Below are 24531 nucleotides of genomic sequence, written 5' to 3' on the forward strand. Positions count from 1 at the left end.
CTGTGTCATGCCTTATACCTTAAGCATATGATTTAATTCTCTATGGCATATATCTATTTTGGACTTAAATTATATGAAGTCAGTTAAATCCACAATTTTTTCTAAAGAATTTATTTTCACAGTCACCTAAGTATGCCCTATTTTGTTTTTGCACATCATACAGAAAGTCCTGAAATGTATAACCTTTGTCCTTTTCCATTTTCAGCTATACGTCCTATAAGAAAAAATAAAACTATTTTTCAATTATTGCGGAAGGCAGTTTAAAATGCTGTTGTATTTTGATCTTTTGCTGGCCTTTTCCTTCACTCTCTGTTCTCCAGGTCAGAACTATGAACAGTTCCCCAAAAGTACCACGGTCTGTTTCATGGTTCCCATTCAACACTGGGATGTCTTTTCTGTCTTCTTACCCTCCCTCCTAGGTAATTTGTCTTCAACTTTCAGACCTCAACTAAACTTTACCTCTAAAACTCTTTTTTGACCTCCCGTATCTGGTTAGTTGCTTGTGTTTTTCCTATTACCAGCACTATCACATGCCATTGTAATTTCTCTATTTATTCTCAACTTCTTTTATAGACTATCAATCAACTCCCTGAGGACTGGGACTAGTTGGGACAGTTCCAACTCTACCTCTTAACCCAATGACTACCCAATAAGGGACCCTTAATAAAAATACATTGAATGAATGAATAAATGAATAAATTAGCTGTCATTTTTCCAAGGCAAATTGTAATTTAATTTGTTCTTATCATCTGGCATATTAAAAAAGGGGGTCTTTGTTCATAATTTGTGACTTTCCCAGTCTCCTGAGTTCTATTTTTGTGACTCTCTTTTATTTTATATAGTTTGATACTTAGCATGTTACTTCAGAACAACATAGCTTTTAAGTCTGTGATAGAAAAGAAAGAGAAGACAATCTAGTATTGTTATAAATCTGCCCTTAGGACCTATTTCTCAGGAAAAGCAGACAGGAATGAGTAGTGGTTGAGGATCTAAGAGCAGGCGGTGTCATTATAAAAACAAGAACAGGGCATCATTTCCACATTCACTTTCATTCCTCTGATATTCCTGCTCGCAAAAGCTCTGGCTTGATTGTTGACAGTCAACGAGTGAGAACTGTGGTTTCTATTGCCTTTATACAGAAAATCAGTGTGGCTGTATAAGAAGGGGTGAGAAATGGTGTTTCCTCTCATGAATAAAAACTATGTATCCTGATGTTGCTGACAAAGAGCTGAAGTTACTAAACCAATGATACACTCTCAGGGAAATGTACGTGAAAAGATACTTACTATTTTTTCTTTCTTTTCTCCCCCCTCCCCTTGCTCTTTCCAGCCAATTCAACTGAAGGAACCAGGAACTGAGGAGGAAGGAAGTAATTGACATTCAAAGCCTCTATTTTTAGACACCTTTACACATCCCTTTGCTTCTAACTAGCAAGGATTTTTCCAAACAAGCTTTTAATTAGCAGGTGAGTTTAATTGATATGTGGGTTTCTCAGAAGGGGAAAGGACTTCAGTGTGGAGAAGGAGGGAGGAGGAAACTCCATCACTCTCACTCACAATAGAAGGACCATTAATTCATTTGCACCTGGATGTTTTAAAGGATCAATTTACTGTAGCAAAGAAAGAAGGCAGAGAATCAAAAGGTTGGAATCTGTCAGACAAGAACAGAGGCACTATAATTTAACATGCTAGGCGGATGATTTAGAACTTGGAAAAATATTGCTACCAACGTCCAAATACAGAAACTAACCTATTTGCATATAGTCAAGTTCTGTCCAAGTGCTGAGAAAAGAGTCATGTTTCAAAACCAATGAAGTTAATTTTTAAAAAAATTTTAGTCTGCAGAAAAGTTAAAAAAATACATATTAAAGTCACTGTTATTGATCTTAAAGGGGGAGTGCTTCATTAATGTACCTAAATGGTGATTTTAACTCACAAAGACGTTTTAAAAGTTTCATCCAAAGTAAATAGTCTGCTTTCTTGTCGGGGGAAGAGAAGGTGGATATTCTGTGTCCAATTTTGCAAAATGAGTGCTTGCAGGAACCATATGAAGGTATATACATCATGAATCAGAAAACCATTGGTTGCATGTAATAGAGAAAAATACTAAGGAAAGCAGAAAACCAAAAGAATAAATTTAATACATATTGGCTATCCTCACAATCACATGAATGGCTGAGTAATCAGGCCTCACAAAAAGGTAAGAATTAATGCAGCTCTGAAATCTAGAAAACAGAAACCAGTAGAGAATCCCCTGAGGCATCAGCCATCAGAATGACTCAGCACTTACCCTTTTATTTCCTATTGTTATTTAGATGGAAATCCCCAATTCCCAGATCTGACTGGTCTAGCTTGATTCATACAGCCATTTATTGACAAAGGAGGTAACGTTCTTCAGTCCTACCGATATTTGGTGGGGGAGAAATAGTTCAAGTAAAAAAATTCAGGAGGCTGATGCACATTTTGATCTACTCTAAAGCTGTATATATGTGTATAAACACATGCATATAACATACAACCTACACATGTATATGTAGGTATATACTTCATCACAAAATTGTAATTATCAAATTTTCGTCTGCTATTCCAGCACCCATGCTTCCTGTCTGTTGTAGTGTGATTACAGGTGTTGAATGGGCATGGTGAAGCTCTGCACACGAGCACTGTTGAAGTGCAGATTCTCCATCAGCCAGAGTGGAAGTCTGTGTTCCAAAGGAAGAAAATTCTCATTCGACTCCCTGCAGCTAGGATCCATAAAAAAAAAATGGCTGCACTTTCACCCTTTAAGATGCCTTTTCAGATTATTTGATATTTATTCTTTAAAAAGCCTTAAATAATAGCTTGGACCCTGCTGAGTTCACCATAGAACTGTCAGAGACCTGTATTTATTAGACAAATGGTAGTTACATGAAACACAGAGTCCTAAGAGAGAAGCAGGTTACATCAACATCTCCTACCCCTAAATTTCTGCTTTCATGATGGACCCAAACCGAGACACTTAGTATTATTCTAATAGAGAGTCATTCTTTGTTCGTATTAGGAAGGGGTAATTTATTATTTAAGAATGATCCACCCTCTTCAGGATAAATTTCAGGGATTCTTAATACTTATCTTGAAAACTACGTTTGTTTTTCTTTATTAGGAAAAAGAAGAATGAGAATGTTTTGAGAAACTATTGCCTGACCTTATGGTTAATCCCAGTGTTTTCTGATGGAAATGCATTTCTGTCTTGGGCATAATATTTAAATTCATAAATTGGGTAACTTGGCTCACGTATAGGCACTTTGGATATTTGTAAGAGAAACCTGAAGAGAATATCATATCCAATTACAGTTCTGCCTTGTATGATTTGTGGTCTTTTATATGCTTCTCTGGAATGTTAGCAATGCAAGCTCTCACAGCAAGCAGCTACCCGAGTGTAGTGTGTGCCGACGATAGGAAAGTAATGAAAATAAGAACCCTTGAATGCTGTAATTGGTGATCCAACCTCCTAGACTACTGAAAATTAATTGGCCAGATGTTCCCTACCCAACTGTAATGGGGGATAATGTAGGAGACTGAGTTTTCAACCTTCCCCAGGTGTGCACATTTGAGCAGAGAAAAATGATTATGAGTGACATGCTGACAGGTGCAGTGCACATGTTCCACAGTGCCCTTGTGGATCTGTTATATATTTAGGATTTTTCCCCAGAGGCACTTCAGCAATATGAAAATAGACAAAGAACAAAACCAAAAGACCCTTAAGATAGAAAGAAAGCTTGGAAGTTGTGAATATTATATTATGCATATATTAATTGTATTATTATCTTAGGTTACATCTATTCCTGTCACTGTTAGCTGTTACTATGTTTATGTGCCAAACACTGTATTAAGCAATTTTAGAGGTGGCTTCTTATATCATCTTTATTTTTTACATACATCAACTGATGTTCAGAGAGATAGAGTCAATCTGTCACAATTACACAGAAAGTAAGAGAATAGATCTTGAGGCTGTAATATCAGAGCTTGTGGGCCTTATCTACTAAGCTGTATAGTCTCCAAAAGGGCAGATTTGTTCACCTCTCCAAGCCACAGTCACTTTGGTAAGTCCATTACTTGTATTATCTCATTTAATTCTTACAACCACCAAGAGAGTTACAAATTACTTTCCCCATTTCACAGAACAAGACACGGATGCTATAAGAGTATGATGAACTTGACCAAGGTCACATGCTATTACAGAACAGAGAAGGTGCTCAAATCTAGTTTTCTCTGACTCCAAAGCCCAGGTCTTAATCACAATGAAGCAGTGCTACAGAAAGGATATGTTTTTTGGATATGAAAATATAGCATCATTCCTTTAAGTCTGACTTTTAAAATTGTCGTTATTCACATGTTGACAGTCACAACAAAAACAATTAGGTCTCCATCCTCTCCTACGCAACGTTTTCTTTTCTTCAGTTTTGAATGGCGCGCAAAGCACCCCCTGATTAGACCATGAAATTGCCCTCAAGAACTATTTAGAAAGAAAATGTTGTTCGTCTAATAAAACAGCACAGCTGTCTCAAAGAGCTTTTAATCCATCTTTTTAAAAGATGTGGACTTTCTACAATAATGTCGCCCCCATTTGTCTTCTATGAAAGAAGATATTTCAAAACCAGGAACACCTATCATAATAAACCATTAAGATGACTCTAGCATTTCAGTGTATTTTTAGAATTTCATATTTCACCAAATGTTGTTATATATAATTCATGTAGTGGGATATGATGGGATTTGACAGTTATCTCATTTGTGAAGAAGGACCAAATAACTCATTGTCCCACATCCACAAATAAATTATTCTTGTCCCCAAGCATGAGACTGTTTGTTAGTTTCCTCACCTTAATGGATTTTGTTTTCTACATAATACTTTTTGCAGAAGACCGTGGCCCTAAACATATATTGGGCTATTGTGACAGAATGAAATTTCTGAAAATTAGCCTCATAGATCTAAAAATGAAGCATTAACAAAATAGTCTCTACTTCTAGAAGTAAAAAGAAGCCCCAAGTGAAAATTGTTTCATAGGATTTTATTCAGTGTTTCTGTCACTTGTCAAACATGTGAAGAGAAAGCTTAAGTTTTTCCTGCTCTGTGAGTGGATACCATCTGTTTTACCTCAAGAAGGGTCTAGAGTTCTACTCTTCTTCATTTCATCCATTTCAAAGGGTCCCACATTGGATTCTAACATTACAATGCTATAGTTGACTCTAGAACTTTCCAAAAATTAGATGCGTAGGTCTGAGTGTAATGCTTTGGTCCACAAGGCATTTAAAAAGCATACATGAGGCTGGGTGCAGTGGCTCACGCCTGTAATCCCAGCATTTTGGAAGGCTGAGGCGGGTGGATCATGAGGTCAAGAGATCAAGACCATCCTGGCTAACACAGTGAAATCTCGTCTCTACTAAAAATACAAAAAAAGAAAAAAACAAAAGCTGGGCATGGTGGCACAGGCCTGTAGTCCCAGGCACCCAAGAGGCTGATGCAAGAGAACCACTTGAACCCCGGAGGCGGAGGCTGCAGTGAGCAGAGATCATGCCACTGCACTCCAGCCTGGGTGACAGTGCAAGACTCCATCTCAAAAAAAAAAAAAAAAGTATACATAAATATAATTAAATGAAAATTTTTCCTAATTAAATTACATCAATATGTTGCATATGTGCCTCACTGAATTTTGACTGTGTTTTCACATTTTGTTCTTCATAATCGTGCATATTTCTTACGGCTTTTAATTTTACCTGGTGTGAATAATAGTTTAGGGTATCCTAGTTGATCAGCTTCCTCGGGGACAGATGTTTCCTATTCTTTTTATTCTCAATTTATTGGCTATTCATAAAAACACTCGATAACTCTTTTTCAAATTGAAGTAAGATTACCTTAATGCTGTTTGAGAAACAGAAACAGTACTGAGTTGCCTCCTTAAGGGTAAACGTGAATTGTAGAAGGAGAAGAAGGTGGCTAGTAAGGAAGCATTTCGAGGGAATACTAACTTGCAACTTCACTGTTCTTATTCTTGGGAAGTTTTCCATGGGAAATTGTGCCATAATACATTTTTATGTCTTTTATCATAAAATGTTTAATGTCTCATCATAAAAAATTCCAAGCAGGTATTTATAGACGACTAAAGGTACATATTCATATTTTGATCATAAACAGTCAATATATACTATGTAAGTAATATAGGAAGAGCACTTAAATTTACAATTATACATGTTTAAGCTAGCACAAAATGACTTACTTGGTCAAGACATTATCACATATTTATATGTTTATTATTGTACTTATATATCATAATCCAGTTATAATAGATAGATAGATGTAGCATGTGTGTGTATTCCATTTACTAAAAGGGTGTGTGTGTGTATGTGTGCAAATAACACTTGTGGCATCAGGAAGCATGGAAAACTTAGCTCTAACCTTTTCTGAGGATCTATATACAGCAGAGGAGAAAAACATATCTAGGTATCAGCAATAACCACACCTCGGCTGGGCTTCCTGGATTTCGATGTCATCTGAGTGCAAAGCTAATAGTAATTCCAAAAGTTAGATGGCCACTGGCCTCTACTAACAGTGCCCCAGAAGGTATTTTTTAAAGCCCACTGCAATTGAGAGTTTTAAAGAGGTGAGAGGATCCTAGTAATATCCTTTTTTTTATTTTTTAATTTTTTTTATTATTATACTTTAGGTTTTAGGGTACATGTGCACAATGTGCAGGTTTGTTACATATGTATCCATGTGCCATGTTGTTTTGCTGCACCCATTAACTCATCTTTTAGCATTAGGTATATCTCCTAATGCTGTCCCTCCCCCTCCCCCCACCCCACAACAGTCCCCCGAGTGTGATGTTCTCCTTCCTGTGTTCATGAGTTCTCATTGTTCGATTCCCACCTATGAGTGAGAACATGCGGTGTGTGGTTTTTTGTCCTTGCGATAGTTTACTGAGAATGATGTTTTCCAGTTTCATCCATGTCCCTACAAAGGACATAAACTCATCATTTTTTATGGCTGCATAGTATTCCATAGTGTATATGTGCCACATTTTCTTAATCCAGTCTAATCGTTGTTGGACATTTGGGTTGGTTCCAACTCTGCTATTGTGAACAGTGCCGCAATAAACATATGTGTGCATGTGTCTTTATAGCAGCATGATTTATAGTCCTTTGGGTATATACCCAGTAATGGGATGGCTGGGTCAAATGGTATTTCTAGTTCTAGATCCCTGAGGAATCGCCACACTGACTTCCACAATGGTTGAACTAGTTGACAGTCCCACCAACAGTGTAAAAGTGTTCCTATTTCTCCACATCCTCTCCAGCACCTGTTGTTTCCTGACTTTTTAATGATGGCCATTCTAACTGGTGTGAGATGGTATCTCATTGTGGTTTTGATTTGCATTTCTCTGATGGCTAGTGACGATGAGCATTTTTTCATGTGTTTTTTGGCTGCATAAATGTCTTCTTTTGAGAAGTGTCTGTTCATGTCCTTCGGCCACTTTTTGATGGGGTTGTTTGTTTTTTTCTTGTAAATTTGTTTGAGTTCATTGTAGATTCTGGATATTAGTCCTTTGTCTGATGAGTAGGTGGCCAAAATTTTCTCCCCTTCTTTATTAGACGATGGGGTTTTCTAGATATACAATCATGTCATCTGCAAACAGGGACAATTTGACTTCCTCTTTTCCTAATTGAATACCCTTTATTTCCTTCTCCTGCCTGATTGCCCTGGCCAGAACTTCCAGCACTATGTTGAATAGGAGTGGTGAGAGAGGGCATCCCTGTCTTGTGCCAGTTTTCAGAGGGAATGCTTCCAGTTTTTGCCCATTCAGTATGATATTGGCTGTGGGTTTATCATGGATAGCTCTTATTATTTTGAGATACGTCCCATCAATACCTAATTTATTGAGAGTTTTTAGCATGAAGGGTTGTTGAATTTTTGTCAAAGGCCTTTTCTGCATCTGTTGAGATAATCATGTGGTTTTTGTCTTTGGCTCTGTTTATATGCTGGATTACATTTATTGATTTGCGTATGTTGAACCAGCCTTGCATCCCAGGGATGAAGCCCACTTGATCATGGTGGATAAGCTTTTTGATGTGCTGCTGGATTCGGTTTGCCAGTATTTTATTGAGGATTTTTGCATCAATGTTCATCAAGGATATTGGTCTGAAATTCTCTTTTTTGGTTATGTCTCTGCCAGGCTTTGGTATCAGGACGATGCTGGCCTCATAAAATGTGTTAGGGAGGATTCCCTCTTTTTCTATCGATTGGAATAGTTTCAGAGGGAATGGTACCAGTTCCTCCTTGTACCTCTGGTAGAATTCGGCTGTGAATCCATCAGGTCCTGGACTCTTTTTGGTTGGTAAGCTATTGATTATTGCCACAATTTCAGAGCCTGTTATTGGTCTATTCAGAGATTCAACTTCTTCCTGGTTTGGTCTTGGGAAGGTGTATTTGTCGAGGAATTTATCCATTTCTTCTAGATTTTCTAGTTTATTTGCATAGAGGTGTTTGTAGTATTCTCTGATGGTAGATTGTATTTCTGTGGGATCGGTGGTGATATCCCCTTTTTCATTTTTTATTGCATCTATTTGATTCTTCTCTCTTTTCTTCTTTATTAGTCTTGCTAGCAGTCTATCAATTTTGTTGATCTTTTCAAAAAAACCAGCTCCTGCATTCATTAATTTTTTGAAGGGTTTTTTGTGTCTCTATTTCCTTCAGTTCTGCTCTGATTTTAGTTATTTCTAGCCTTCTGCTAGCTTTTGAATGTGTTTGCTCTTGCTTTTCTAGTTCTTTTAATTGTGATGTTAGGGTGTCAATTTTGGATCTTTCCTGCTTTCTCTTGTGGGCATTTAGTGCTATAAATTTCCCTCTACACACTGCTTTGAATGTGTCCCAGAGATTCTGGTATGTTGTGTCTTTGTTCTCATTGGTTTCAAAGAACATCTTTATTTCTGCCTTCATTTCGTTATGTACCCAATAGTCATTCAGGAGCAGGTTGTTCAGTTTCCATGTAGTTGAGTGGTTTTGAGTGAGTTTCTTAATCGTGAGTTCTAGTTTGATTGCACTGTGGTCTGAGACACAGTTTGTTATAATTTCTGTTCTTTTACATTTGCTGAGGAGAGCTTTACTTCCAACTATGTGGTCAATTTTGGAATAGGTGTGGTGTGGTTCTGAAAAAAAATGTATATTCTGTTGATTTGGGGTGGAGAGTTCTGTAGATGTCTATTAGGTCCACTTTGTGCAGAACTGAGTTCAATTCCTAGATATCCTTGTTAACTTTCTGTCTCGTTGATCTGTCTAATGTTGACAGTGGGGTGTTGAAATCTCCCATTATTATTGTGTGGGAGTTTAAGTCCCTTTGTAGGTCACTCAGGACTTGCTTTATAAATCTGGGTGCTCCTGTGTTGGGTGCATATATATTTAGGATAGTTAGCTCTTCTTGTTGAATTGATCCCTTTACCATTATGCAATGGCCTTCTTTGTCTCTTTTGATCTTTGTTGGTTTAAAGTCTATTTTATTAGAGACTAGGATTGCAACCCCTGCCTTTTTTTGTTTTCCATTTGCTTGATAGATTTTCCTCCATCCCTTTATTTTGAGGGTAAGTGTGTCTCTGCACGTGAGATGGGTTTCCTGAATACAGCATACTGATGGGTCTTGACTCCTTATCTGGTTTCCCAGTCTGTGTCTTTTAATTGGAGCATTTAGCCCATTTACATTTAAAGTTAATATTGTTATGTGTGAATTTGATCCTGTCATTGTGATGTTAGTTGGTTATTTTGCTCGTTAGTTGATGCAGTTTCTTCCTAGCCTTGATGGTCTTTACAATTTGGCATGTTTTTGCAGTGGCTGGTACCGTTTGTTCCTTTCCATGTTTAGTGCTTCCTTCAGGAGCTCTTTTAGGGCAGGCCTGTTGGTGACAAAATCACTCAGCATTTGCTTGTCTGTAAAGTATTTTATTTCTCCTTCACTTATGAAGCTTAGTTTGGCTGGATATGAAATTCTGGGTTGAAAATTCTTTTCTTTAAGAATGTTGAATATCGGCCCCCACTCTCTTCTGGCTTGTAGAGTTTCTGCCGAAAGATCAGCTGTTAGTTTGATGGGCTTCCCTTTGTAGGTAACCCGACCTTTCTCTCTGGCTGCCCTTAACATTTTTTCCTTCATTTCAACTTTGGTGAATCTGACAATTATATGTCTTGGAGTTGCTCTTCTCGAGGAGTATCTTTGTGGCGTTCTCTGTATTTCCTGAATCTGAATGTTGGCCTGCCTTGCTAGATTGGGGAAGTTCTCCTGGATAATATCTTGCAGAGTGTTTTCCAACTGGGTTCCATTCTCCCTGTCATTTTCAGGTACACCAATCAGACGTAGGTTTGGTCTTTTCACATAGTCCCAAATTTCTTGGAGGCTTTGTTCATTTCTTTTTATTCTTTTTTCTCTAAACTTCCCTTCTCGCTTCATTTCATTCATTTCATCTTCCATCACTGATACTCTTTCTTCCAGTTGATCGCATTGGCTACCGAGGCTTCTGCAATCTTCGCGTAGTTTTCAATACTTGGCTTTCAGCTCCATCAGCTCTTTTAAGCCCTTCTCTCCATTGGTTATTCTAGTTATCCATTTGTCTAATTTTTTTTCAAAGTTTTTAACTTCTTTGCTATTGTTTTGAATTTCCTCCCGTAGCTCGGAGTAGTTCGATCGTCTGAAGCCTTCTTCTCTCAACTCATCAAAGTCATTCTCCGTCCAGCTTTGTTCCGCTGCTGATGAGGAACTGCGTTCCTTTGGAGGAGGAGAGGTGCTCTGCTTTTTAGAATTTCCAGTTTTTCTGCTCTGTTTTTTCCCCATCTTTGTGGTTTTATCTACTTTTGGTCTTTGATGATGGTGATGTACAGATGGGTTTTTGGTGTGGATGTCCTTTCTGTTTGTTAGTTTTCCTTCTACGAGACAGGACCCTCAGCTGCAGGTCTGTTGGAGTTTACTAGAGGTCCACTCCAGACCCTGTTTGGCTAGGTGTCAGCAGCGGTGGCTGCACAACAGCGGATTTTTGTGAGACCACAAATTCAGCTGTCTGATAGTTCCTCTGGAAGTTTTGTCTCAGAGGAGTACCCGGCCGAGTGAGGTGTCAGTCTGTCCCTACTGGGGGGTGCCTCCCAGTTAGGCTGCTCGGGGGTCAGGGACCCACTTTAGGAGGCAGTCTGTCCGTTCTCAGATCTCCAGCTGCGTGCTGGGAGAACCACTACTCTCTTCAAAGCTGTCAGTCAGACAGGGACATTTAAGTCTGCAGAGGTTCCTACTGAATTTTTGTTTGTCTGTGCCCTGCCCCCAGAGGTGGAGCCTACAGAGGCAGGCAGGCCTCCTTGAGCTGTGGTGGGCTCCACCCAGTTCGAGCTTCCTGGCTGCTTTGTTTACCTAAGCAAGCCTGGGCAATGGCGGGCGCCCCTCCCCCAGCCTCGCTGCCGCCTTGCAGTTTGATCTCAGACTGCTGTGCTAGCAATCAGTGAGACTCCGTGGGCATAGGACCTTCCGAGCCAGGTGCGGGACACAATCTCCTGATGTGCCATTTTCCAGGCCTGTTGGAAAAGCGCAGTATTAGGGTGGGACTGACCCGATTTTCCAGGTGCCGTCTGTTACCCCTTTCTTTGACTAGGAAAGGGAACTCCCTGAGCCCCGCGCTTCCCGATTGAGGCAATGCCTCACCCTGCTTAGGCTCGCGCACAGTGCACTTCACGACTGTCCTGCACCCACTGTTTGGCACTCCCCAGTGAGATGAACCCAGTACCTCAAACGGAAATGCAGAAATCACTCATCTTCTGTGTCGCTCAGGCTGGGAGCTGTAGACCGGAGCTGTTCCTATTCGGCCATCTTGGCTCCACCCCAGTAATATCTTTTTAATAACACTTGTGAGATAGTCAATTTGTAAACCACTAGGCCATTTTGCTTTAATTTTGGTTAGTTTTCAGTAATCAGATGATTAGGAGAAATATACAAGCAGGGATTCTTCAACAGATTCCACGAAGTGTAGTTGTTTACTTGGACATACAGTAGTCCACAGAATTCTCCTGCTTACTGCATTCAAAATTTAACATCAAGAGTGAAAGGTGGAACATTTCACAGATAGGATTAGAGGAAGACCCACAATCAAAGCACTTCAGGCAGGATGGCGAACACATTTTGTGTATCTTTTTTTTTTTTGAAACTGAGTCTCACACTGTTGCCCAGGTTGGAGTGCAATGGCGGGATCTCAGCTCACTGCAACCTCTGCCTTCCAGGTTCAGCGATTCTCCTGACTCAGCCTCCCTAATAGCTGGGATTACAGGTGCCTGCCACCATGCCTGGCTAATTTTTTGTATTTTTAGTAGAGACGGGGTTTCACTATGTTGACCAGGCTGATCTCGAACGCCTGACCTCATTGTCCACCTGCCTCGGCCTCCCAAAGTGCTGGGATTACAGGCGTGAGTGACCATGCCCGGCCCACATTTTGTGTATCTTGAAAGCGCTAATTCCTCTAGCAGGTATTTTATATACTTCAGGTCCTTTAACTCTTATGGTCATCCTTTGAGGTAAACTGGTTGTCTTCTGTTTCCAGGCAAGGAAACTGAAATTCAGTGTGATTTAGTGACTTGCCAATACATTTACTGCTAGGGAGCCTTTCTTTCACCATCAGAGTTGGAGACAGGCATCCCTGTAATATAATCACTAGTTTACTGTACCCCTGCTCCTCGAACTTAAGCTCCATGAGGATTGGAAATTTGTTTATATTATTAATTATTATATTTCCAAAGCTTGGTAGATTCATGACATCTATTCAACAAATATTTATTGAGTGCCCAATATATGCTGAACACTAAAAAAAAAAAAGCAAACGATAGTGTAGTGGGGAAAGACAAATAATAAGATAAAAACAATGTAAAAATGTATAGAATGTTAGATGGAGAAAGGCACTAGGGAAGGGGTAAGGAGAGAGTGGCTAGGGAAGTCCTTGCTGAGAAAGTGACAGTGGAACCAAGACCTGGCGGAAGGAGGCAAAGTGGGGAGCTATGAGGATAGATCAAAGTGAAAAGCATCCCAGGCAGAGGGCACAGCGAGTTTGTAGGTATGAGGTGGAAATGAACCTGGCATGTCCAAGTATAGCAAGGAAGCCAGTGTGGCTGGGGAGGAATGAATTAGAGGAGAGTAGTAGGGTATACGATAAGATAAGCAGTGGGTGGAAGAGAGGGAAGAAGACCTTCTAGGCCCTTATAGGCCAATATATGACCCTGGCTTTGGGGGATGAGAAGCCAATGAAGAGTTTGAACAAAAAGGATGACATGACTTGATTTACCTCTTTGTAAGATGATCACATTGCCATATTGAGAAGACACTTAAAGAGGTCAAAAACAGAACCAGGAGGTGGGAAGTTTGGAAAGCATTGAAAGAATTCGGACACACATAATCATATTCAACTTAAATGAGGTGGAGAAACAGTGAAGGTGGTAGGAAGTAGTGAGCTGGGCTGGGCACGGTGGCTCACGCCTGTAATCCCAGCACTTTGGGAGGCCAAGGCAGGCGGATCATGAGGTCAGGAGATCGAGGCCAACATGGTGAAACCCCATCTCTACTAAAAAATACACAATTTAGCTGGGTGTGGTGGTGCGCACCTGTAATTCCAGCTACTCGGGAGGCTGAGGCAGAAGAATCACTTGAACCGGGGAGGCAGAGGTTTCAGTGAGCCGAGATCATGCCACTGCACTCCAGCCTGGCGTCAGAGCAAGACTCCTTCTCAAAAAAAAAAAAAAAAAAAAAAAAGTAGTGAGCTTCTGGATATATTCTGAAAGTAAAGCTCACAACATGGTGTTTGATGTGGGGCATGAGTGTGCTAGGCAAGTCAGGGGTGACCTGAGGTTTTTGGCCTAAGAAAGTGGAAAGATGGAGGCACCATCAACTGCAACACAATATGTTTTGGGGGAAAGATCTAATGTTGAGTTTGGGGCATGATACATTTGAGATGCGTATTAGACTCCCACCTGAGATCCTAGGTTGGCAATTAGATAGCAGAGCCTTCTAGAGTCCATGGGAGAGTTTGGAGCTTGGGATATAAATATGATGTCATTAGTGTACAGATAGTATCCAAAGCACGGGACTGGGTGAAATCTCCACGGGAATGAGTGAAAGTTTCATTCCTAGTGGACACTTTTAAATAATCTGTAAATGAATAAATGAATACATGCAACAAAGGTAAGATTGGAAGAAACCTAGTTTGTTTAACACCAGAGCTGTGTGTAGATCAAAGTTTTTACTTGTCATCAACAGAAAGTCTCCCTGGCTATTTCAAACAACCCCCCTGAAAAACAGCAAAAAATATTTATTTTAAAAAGATATTGAGGAACTCATAGAATATTGTTTTGAAAACTAGAAACCAGGCTTAAATGCTACATAACAGAAACAAGACCTACAATTACTACACAGACATTTTGAAAAATAGCAACATATCAGCTTTAGCCACAGAATGAGAATGATGATGGTCATCGTGATAGTTGAAATTAAGGAAAAGGGGATCATTTTTAATGGACACTTACTATGTGACAGATAATTTTTTTTTTTTTTTTTTTTTTTTGAGACAGAGTCTTGTTCTGTCACCAGGCTGGAGTGCAGTGGCATGATCTCGGCTCACTGCAACCTCCAACTCCCTGGTTCAAGCGATTCTCCTGCCTCAGCCTCCCAAGCAGCTGGGATTACAGGCATGCACCACCATGCCCAGCCAATTTTCGTATTTTTAGTAGAAACACAGTTTCACCATGTTGGCCAGGATGGTCTCAATCTCTTGACCTCGTGATCTGCCCGCCTCGGCCTCCCAAAATGCTCGGATTATAGGCGTGAGCCACTGCACCTGGCCAGATAATGATTTTTAATCATGATGGGTAATTCATTTTAATGAATGCCTGCTATGTTATTGTGTAGCTCATTTAATCCTCACACCACTTTGTGAAATGTGTATTTTTATCATTATTATTTTGAGATAGGGTCTTGCTCTGTCACCCAGGCTGGAGTGCGGTGACACAATTACAGCTCACTGCGGCCTCCACTTCCCAGGCTCAGGTGATCCTTCAACCTCAGCTTCCTGAGTAGCTGGGACTACAGCCGTGTGCCACCATGCCTGGCTAATGTTTTTTAAAAAATGTTTGTACAGATGTGGGGGTCTCAGTATGTTACCAAGGCTGGTCTTGAACTCCTGAGCTCAAGCAATCTTCCCTCCTCGGCCTCTAAAGGTGCAGGATTACAGGTGTGAGCCACCATGCTCAGCTGTGATATTATTGCTCTCACTTTATAGATAAAGAAACCGAGGGTCAGAGGGAATAAGTCATTCTTCCATGTCACGCAGACGGTGAGCACCAGATTTGCTTCTTTCCATTTTACCAGATTGCCTTCCCAAAGCAAAAATAGGCTCAGCATTTCATAAAAAGCCTCATTTTTTTTCCCGGAACATTGTGAAGTAGGCAGGGCTGATGGTTTATTCCTGTTTAATAAAAAGGAAAACGAGGCCGGGCGCGGTGGCTCTCGCCTGTAATCCCAGCACTTCGGGAGGCTGAGGCGGGCAGATCACGAGGTCAGGAGATGGAGACCATCCTGACTAACACGGTGAAACTCTGTCGCTACTGAAAATACAAAAAAATTAGCCTGTAGTCCCAGCTACTCGGGAGGCTGAGGCAGGAGAATGGCGTGAACTCGGGGGGCAGAGCTTGCAGTGAGCCCAGATAGCGCCACTTCCCTCCAGCCTGGGCGACAGAGGGAGACTCCCTCTCAAAAAAAATAAATAAATAAATAAATAAAACACGAAAGTTACGAAAGTAAAAGTTAAATAACCTGGCCACCTGGACAATCTCTAAAAGCAGGTAAGATATGAGATTTAACTCACTATCTCTGTGTGACTTAGTGCTCTCGCCACCACTCGGAACTGAGTTTAGCAAAACTAATGCTGGTCTTAATGAAAACATCTTGACTTTATTCTTTTGGAAAGGGTCTTTACAGTTTATTGATTGCCTTCAATCACTAAAATATGTGAATGTACTAAACACCTGTATTTATTGATTGTACAGTTGGAGTTCTTTGACAATCTAATGGTATCTCTTTATGTATTTCTGCCCGACTTAAATCCTAATTGCGATAGCATTTCCCCCAAGTAACACATAATTGCTAATAATTTTCACTTTTCACTTGATTTTTATTTGATGTTTTTTCCTTAATTGCTTTCTCCCTTCCCTCAAACCACTCTTGTTTGGAAACAAGGAACTATCTCCCCTCACTCAGCTTCTCTCACTCTGATGTAGACAATCAATCTGTCTTGTCAATACCATATTTCTCTGCCCGCTTTGTCATATATTGTTGTATTGGATTGTCTTTCACTTTATTTCTCTGGTCCTTTTTCTTTTGAATCTTTAAAAATTTATTTCTCCCAACTGAATCATTTCAGTTCCGAGGAATGAGATTTTACTTGCTTTTTCTCTCACATGTTATGTTTATCATGAGATTAACATCTTTATTTTTTGGTTCCGAAGACTCTTGAACATTCTCTCCCAGTCATTTTTATTTTCTTTCTTGTTTTTGTGGCTCTGTGTTGTTAACAGTTCTTCATGGCCTGCTCTCCACCTATCTTTTGGCTTGCCCTGTTTTCCTACATCAGCTTCTTGGGAGGTTTTATTCTTCAATTATTTTACATGATGATATCACAAATCTTTGCTACCAGGTACAGTCAAAGAATTATAACTCCTCTGTTCTGTTCCACTCTCTGCACATGTTTCTTAGTAAGCGGATAGTATCGGAAGAGGTTCCAATCTTACACTCTGCTTGTCCAGAGCTTATATTTATTTTTAAAAAGTACTTCAATCTAAAAGAAACTATATCTCAAAATAAGATTCAGGTTTATTCGCTGCTATTCAAGTGGTGTTTGCAACCCACAACCCATACCCATATTCTTCTGAGTAATTGCTTTGTACAGAGATATTTTAACTTTTTTTTTGGGGGGGGGGGGACGGTGTCGCCCTCTGTCACCCAGGCTGGAGTGCAACGGCACGACCTCGGCTCACTGCAAGTTCCGCCTCCCAGGTTCACACCATTCTCCTGCCTCAGCCTCCGGAGTAGCTGGGACAACAGGCGCGTGCCACCATGCCCAGCTAATTTTTGGTATTTTTAGTAGAGACAGGGTTTCACCGTGTTAGCCAGGATGGTCTCAATCTCCTGACCTCGTGATCTGCCTGCCTTGGCCTCCCAAAGTTCTGGGATTACAAACGTGAGTCACCGTGCCGGGCCTTAACTTTTGACTAATATTTTAAAAATTAAAAGTATAATAAGTGGATCCAGTAAACATCTTAATAGTATCAAGAAAATTAGGGTAGCAGTTGCCTATGTTGTACAGAGTTGAGCTTTGGAGGTAGACATGAGTTTGAATCCTGGTGTCACCTTTTTCCAGCATGTGATCTTCGGATACATTAATTCACTTTCCTCAGTCTTAAGTTCCTCTTTCCTTAAAAATCGGAATAATGGGTCGGGTGCAGTGGCTCATGCCTGTAATCCCAGCACTTTGGGAGACCGAGGCAGGTGATTCATGAGGTCAAGAGATTGAGACCATCCTGGCCAACATGGTGAAACCCCGTCTCTACTAAAAATACAAAAATTAGCTGCGTGTGGTGGAGCGCGCCTGTAGTCCCAGCTACTGGGAAGGCTGAGGCAGGAGAATGGCGTGAACCCGGGAGGTGGAGGTTGCAGTGAGCCGAGAGCGCACCATTGCACTCCAGCCTAGTGACAGAGCAAGAGTCTGTCTCAAAAACAAACAAACAAACCAGGATAATTATATCTGCTTTATGATATAGTTGAAGGATTAAGTAGTTTGTATTAGTCTTGTAGGGCTGTCATAATAAAGTATTTAAGCTGAGTGCCTTAAGCAATAGAAATTTATTCTCTCACCGTTCCAGAGGCTAAAAGTCCAAGATCAACATGTGGACAGGTTTGCTTTCTCCTGAGGCCTCCCTCTCTCTTTGGCTTGCAGAGAACTACCTTTTCCCAGTGTCTTCACATGGTAGTCCCGCCGACTGTGTATCTGTATCCTAATCTCCTGTACTTTCAAGGACATGGTCATACTGAAGGAGGCTCCACCCTAATACACTTATTTTACAGTCATCATCTCTTTAAAGGCCCTATTTCCTAACACAATCACATTATGAGGTACTGAGAGTTAGGACTTCAACATATGAATTTGGAAGGACACAAATCAACCCATAACACCTTCTATAAATATTTTTATTCAGCAGCTAACACACTGTACGTTCTTGATAGCTCTTAGCTATTGTTTTTACTATTTTATATAGAATGTCACTATTTCTAGTTTTTTTTTTTAATTTAGATCAAAAGTTTACTTAACTTCATGGAGTATTTAATGGTGGAGATAAGACACAATTCCTTATTCCTTATATGAGCCCTCGCAGATAACATCCTCCATAATTTTAGCTAAAATTAGCTAGTTAAGAGTACTACACAAGGAAGATTACCATAAATTAAGGCTTCAGGAAAATTAAACTCTAACTCTGAAAGTATTTGCCCACCTAGTCAATTCCATCTACATCCGAAACCTTTATTTTTCAGCCTGGCCTCCCTCTTGAGTTGCTGTTTTTCTGGATAACTGAAATTTGACATAGGCAATTACTTCAACTTCTACACATCAAAACATCCCAGGCCAGTCACCGGCCAAAGCAATGCTTGACTACATTTTCTAATATATGTCAATGGATCTCATTTTTTTCCTAAGTCCCGAAGCCATCCTGTAGCCTATCATGAAATCATTTATTCAGTCATGAGTTCTATCATTCAATCTCTGTCCTTGGTTTCTTTTTCTTTCTTTCTTTTTTATTTATTTATTTATTTTTTTTGAGACAGAGTCTCGCCTTGTCACCCAGGCTGGAGTGCAGTGGCTCGATCTCAGCTCACTGCAACGTCTGCTTCCTGGGTTCAGGTGATTCTCTCGCCTCAGCCTCCAGAGTAGCTGGGACTAGAGGTGCACGCTACCAGGCCTGGCTAATTTTTGTATTTTTGTAATCCCAGCACTTTGGGAGGCCAAGGCAGGTGGATCACCTGAGGTCAGGAGTTCGAGACGAGCCTGGCGAACATGGTAAAACCCTGTCTCTACTAAAAGTACAAAAATTAGCCAGGCGTGGTGGCATGCGCCTGTAATCCCAGCTACTCGGGAGGCTGAAGCAGGAGAATCATTTGAACCTGGGAGGTGGAGGTTGCAGTGAGCTGAGATCATGCCACTGCACTCCAGCCTGGGCAAGAGAGAGAGATTCCGCCTAAAAAAAAAAAAAAAAAAAAAAAATTCTTCTGCAGGTTTGTATATATAATAATCACATGAGATACATCTTCCCCATTCTGTAGATTATGAGAGATTTAAATGTTTTTTGTGGGTAATTTCACCTATCTTTGATTTCTGCCTTTCATGCTATTTTACAAGGTAAGCACTGTTTAATTTGGGACTCCATAGTCCCATTTCTCAACCACTTAGGTGGCCATTTACTAACTAAAGAATAAATCTTGAGTTTTTAAATTCTTATGCAATTCTTCAACCTCATCTTTTATCCCTCTACGGACCTTCAAGTGCAGCGCATCAGGCCTGCTCACTTTCCTGTGTTACAGACAGTGTTTCTGCTTTGAAACTTTGCCCCATCCCCTTTATCTGCAATCATGTCCCTCCATTTCCACCTAGAGAAGTCCTACCTATCTAGTAGCTTTCAGTTAATCACCCACAGCTGGAAATAGGCTCACTTTCCTCTGAACTGTAACACTTGGTTTCTAACACTTTTATCCCTTATCCCCACCATGTTCACCGTAGAAAAATGAGCAACGCAGAGAAACAAGAAAGGTAGGGATAAAAAAGAGAAAAAAAAAAAGACTCATTATCTCACCCTCAGAGACAACCACCATGAATGTTCAAGAATATGCCTTTCTTGATGTTTCCTCTTTTCATATACATCATCGTCTTCCTTGTCATAATTTAAAGAAGAAAAGTAGAAAATGCTATCATTATTTTCTTAGGTGCCAGATACTATGTTAAGATTTCACAGCCATTATATTCTTTAATCTTCACAACTACTGTATGAGTATCTTATTTTTATCTTCGTTTGATAGAAAAAGAAACCCAGAGGCCGCACGAGGTGGCTCACACTTGTAATCCTGGCACTTTGGGAGGCTAAGGTGAGCGTATCATTTGAGGTCAGAAATTCGAGACCAGCCTGACCAACATGATGAAACTCCATCTCTACTAAAAATACAAAAAAAATTAGCCATGCGTGGTGGCGCACACATATAATCCCAGCTACTTGGGAGGCTGAGGCTGGAGAATCGCTTGAACCTGGGAGGCAGAGGTTGCAGTGAGCCGAGATCGAGCCACTGTACTCCAGCCTAGGCAACAGAGTGAGACTCCATCTTCAAAGAAAAAAAAAAAAAAAGAAGAAGAAAAGAAACCTCGAGCTTAGAATGTTAGGCTAGTTTCCCAAGGTAACAAACCTACAGAGGCAGAAACTGGTAGAGTCCACGTTTGTTTTACTTCCTAGTCCTCAACCTTAACTGCAACACAATGCTGCCTGTATGTGTGTCTGCATGGGTGTTTGTGTGCATGTGTATGCTATTCGATAGAATTATAGCAAAATTATTTTTCCTCATATATAAAAAAAAACTTTAAAAAGACAATGGAAAAATGAAATCTGTAAGACTACAAGCCAAATTCTATATTAAAGTGTCCCTCTGAAAGGACAGACTCAAAATTACTCATAAGAATAATGATTATGGGCCAGGTGTGGTGGTTCACTCCTGTAATCCCAGCAGTTTGGGAGGCCAAGGCGGGCAGGTCACCTTAGGTCAGGAGTTTGAGATCAGCCTGGCCAACATGGTGAAACCCCGTCTCTACTAAAAATACGAAAATTAGCCAGGTGTGGTGGTGGGCGCCTGTAATCCCAGCTACTTGGGAGGCTGAGGCAGGAGAATCCCTTGAACCCGGGAGGCAGAGGTTGCAGTGAGCCAAGATCCCGCCACTGCACTCCAGCCTGAGTGACAGAGTGAGACTCCATCTCAAAAAAGAAAAAAGAAAAGAATAATGATTATGGTTTACATATATGTGATATATATGATGCTTACCACCTGCTAGGCAGTATTTTGAGTTCACTAACTCATGTAGCCTTCACAATAACTTTGTGGGAGAAGTACTATACCTGTTACTATTTTACAAATGTGCAAACTGAGAAACAGACAAGGGAAGTGACCCGCCCAAGGTCACAAGGCTATTGTGATGCCTCAGCCTACAAGAGAACATGACACTTTTCTATGTAGGACAATGATGTATATTTAACTTCCACCTTCTCACCTTCTGTCTTTGTACCTTTTATAACCACAGTATACTTACCTTGGCTGTAACATGATATTTAATATGTAATCAGCAACTCAAATTTGGGATGATTCTTGAGCCAGTTTTGTTTGCAGAAGCAGGGCGCTAACTTTAATTAACTTTAACTAGAACCGCTTGTAGCTCCATGTGAAAAGAGACACAAAAAGGCCCATTAACTCTGAACATCATTTCCGTGTTTCTGCTCTATATGCCCTCAAGATAGTACTTTTTCCCTGCTGTTCCTTGATTTTTGCCTCTTTTTTTCATTTTTTAAAATGTATTAGCACAGGGTGTTAGTGCAAAATTAGTCATGTATTTTCTATAGCCTTTTAGTTCACCTAAACACATTATTTCTGAGAAAATGGTAGAGAACTTTGAGGAATATTCTATTTTAATGGTTGAAAACCTTTCTTTTTAGGAATCCCTTCATCTAATTCATGGCTAAATTATTCGGTCTCAATTTTTTTTGAATCTGTGTGTGTGTGTTTTAAAGACATTCTCCTTAGCCAACTCTATTTCTTTTTTCTTTCTTTTTTTTTTTTTTTTTTCCAGACAGTCTCACTTTGTTGCCTAGGCTGTAGTGCATTGGCACGATCTTGGCTCACTGCAACCTCCGCCTCCCAGGTTCAAGCAATTCTCCTGTCTCAGCCTCCCAAGTAGCTGGGATTACAGTTGCGGGCCAGCACACCTGGCTAATTTTTGTATTTTTAGTAGAGACGGAGTTTCACCATATTGGTCAGGCTGCTCTTGAACTCCTGACCTCAGGTTATCCACCTGCCTCGGCCTCCCAAAGTGCTGGGATTTCCAGCGTGAGCCACCGTGCCCGCCCAGCCAACTCTATTTCTAAGACACTTGTTTTGAACACACTAACAGTAGACTCTCATTCTCGCTGTAACACATGCTTATCTGGTTAGGTAAGATTCAATGATCATTGCTAACGTTCAAATATTTACTGTGTCATAAAAACTTGCTACATGATTCCGCACACAAACATTTTCTGAAAACTAGCATTTGAAATTACTTTTTACTATTTTTGTGACTCTAGACTTTGAAGGAATGCTTCAATGACAGCTGAGGCGAGACATTTAGCAACGTCTGCCACTGTCCTCTTTGTATTCCGTGCCAGGCACAAGGACTCTTCTGTTGAAAGTTTTATCATGTACAAGGCTATTAACATTATGAGGATAGGCTGAAGCATGAATAAATCCTGAGACTTACTGATGATGTCATTACACTGGTCAATAAAATACATAGAGGCAAGGGCTTCCCACGATCTCAGGCTCGACCGAATCAGGATACACGAGCAATTAACTCTTTAATTAAGATGAATGGGTGACATTAGCCCTCCTTAAACTATGCTCGTCAGCATTTACAAGTATAAAAAGATAGATGCCTCCTTCCCAAGAAATGTAGGTTTTATTTTTCATTCATCGACACAGTCTCATTCTTCCTACTTTGTAAACAAAGTCACTGGAGTATTGGGACGGTCAGAGATATTTTAATGTGTTCCTTCCATCAGTCATATCTCTTACTATGAGAGGCTCCATATTGGAATGTATTAGGTGTTTTATGAAGCTAACTTTACCACTATTGTTATTGAACACAATTGCTTTGCCTTTCTCCCCAATGCACACAAAGAAGATTCATGTCAAAATCTCATAGAAAAAGATGAATGCAGCACAGCATGAAGACAGTATTTATCCGTTTGTTGTACTAACAACTGTCCATTGATATCCACTACTTTGCCAGTAACTTATTTCAAAATTGGAAATCTAGAGCTATATACTTGAGTTCTGCTGTGTCTCAAATTAGTCAGTCTCTTGACCCTACGCAAAAATGTCTCTGAACCTCTGTTTTCTCATTTGCAAAATTTGGTTGCTGGAGCAGTTGATCTCTTAATTCTTTTTCAGTAATATTTAACACAGTAAAAATGGACAGCAATGGTATGAATTATTGTAGGAACAAAGCGTCGAAACCAACCTTGTTTTAAGAGAAATAAAAGATGATTCATATGATTCATATATATAATTTAAAATTCTCTAATAGCCACATTTTTAAAGGTAGAATTAATTTTAACATTTCATTCAATGTATCCAAAATGTCATTCCAACAAGTAATCATATGTAGTTATATGATCTATTTTATGTATATTACAGATTTTATAATATTTGTTATACTATGTCTTTGAGATCCCAGCGCACACTTCAATTTAGACTAGTCTCATTTTGAGTGATCAAAAGCTACAAGTGGCTAATGGCTAATTTATTGGACAGCACACTTCGAATGTCAACAAATATGAAAACAAATACAACTATATCCTTTATTTGTCTGTTTTGACTAAATGTTTTGAGCAAAAATTTGTCAAATGTATGTTTTATTTATTTATTTATTTTTTAGATGGAGTCTCACCCTGTCTCTAAGACTGGAGTGCAGTGGTACGATCTTGGCTTACTGCAACCTCTGCCCGCTGTGTCCAAGCGATTCTTGTGCCTCAGCCTCCTGAGTAGCTGGAATTATAGGCGTGCACCACCACACCCAGCTAATGTTTTGTATTTTTAGTAGAGAAGAGGTTTTGCCATGTTGGGCAGGCTGGTCTTGAACTCCTGATCTCAGGTGATCCACCCACTTCAGTCTCCCAAAGTGCTAGGATTACAAGCATGAGCCACCGTGCCTCAAAAAAAAAACAAAACAAACAAACAAAAAAAACAATCAAAGACCTTGGATTGTCCGTAGGCAATATAATTTACCTGAATAAATATGATCTCATAATAAATCACTATTACACAAACTTTTTCACCACAATGTGGCGTAAAATGAAACATTCAGCTACAGAAAGAGACAGTATGCTATTTATGCTCCATCTTAAATGAGGACCACTATTCTTTGCTTAAAAGACACTCAGATATGTGGTTAATTATACTGTCTATCTAATGAATCAGATGTTATTATAAATAGAAGGGTGCTACCTATGCCATAAAGAAATATACCATTTAAAAGCTGGGTACAGTGGTTCATGCCTGTAATCCCAGCACTTTGGTAGACTGAGGTGGGAGGATCCCTTGAAGCCAGGAGTACAAGACCAGCTTGGGCAACAAAGCAATACCCTATCCCTAAAAAAAGAGAAGGA

At 40.0% G+C, this 24531-nt stretch overlaps 1 protein-coding gene across 1 annotated transcript in view; it reads left to right on the forward strand.

Annotated features, from left to right (window-relative positions):
* Positions 1–1404: 1404 nt before the first annotated feature.
* Positions 1405–24531, forward strand: part of TENM2 (teneurin transmembrane protein 2) — a 1386931-nt gene continuing 1363804 nt past the window's right edge. The window contains exon 1 of the mRNA XM_032158572.2: positions 1405–1465. The gene's annotated coding sequence lies outside the window, so the exon portion shown is untranslated. The remainder of the gene's footprint in view (positions 1466–24531) is intronic.

The sequence above is a fragment of the Hylobates moloch genome, unplaced genomic scaffold (genome assembly GCF_009828535.3).
Source record: "Hylobates moloch isolate HMO894 unplaced genomic scaffold, HMol_V3 SCAFFOLD_6, whole genome shotgun sequence".
NCBI lineage: Eukaryota > Metazoa > Chordata > Mammalia > Primates > Hylobatidae > Hylobates > Hylobates moloch.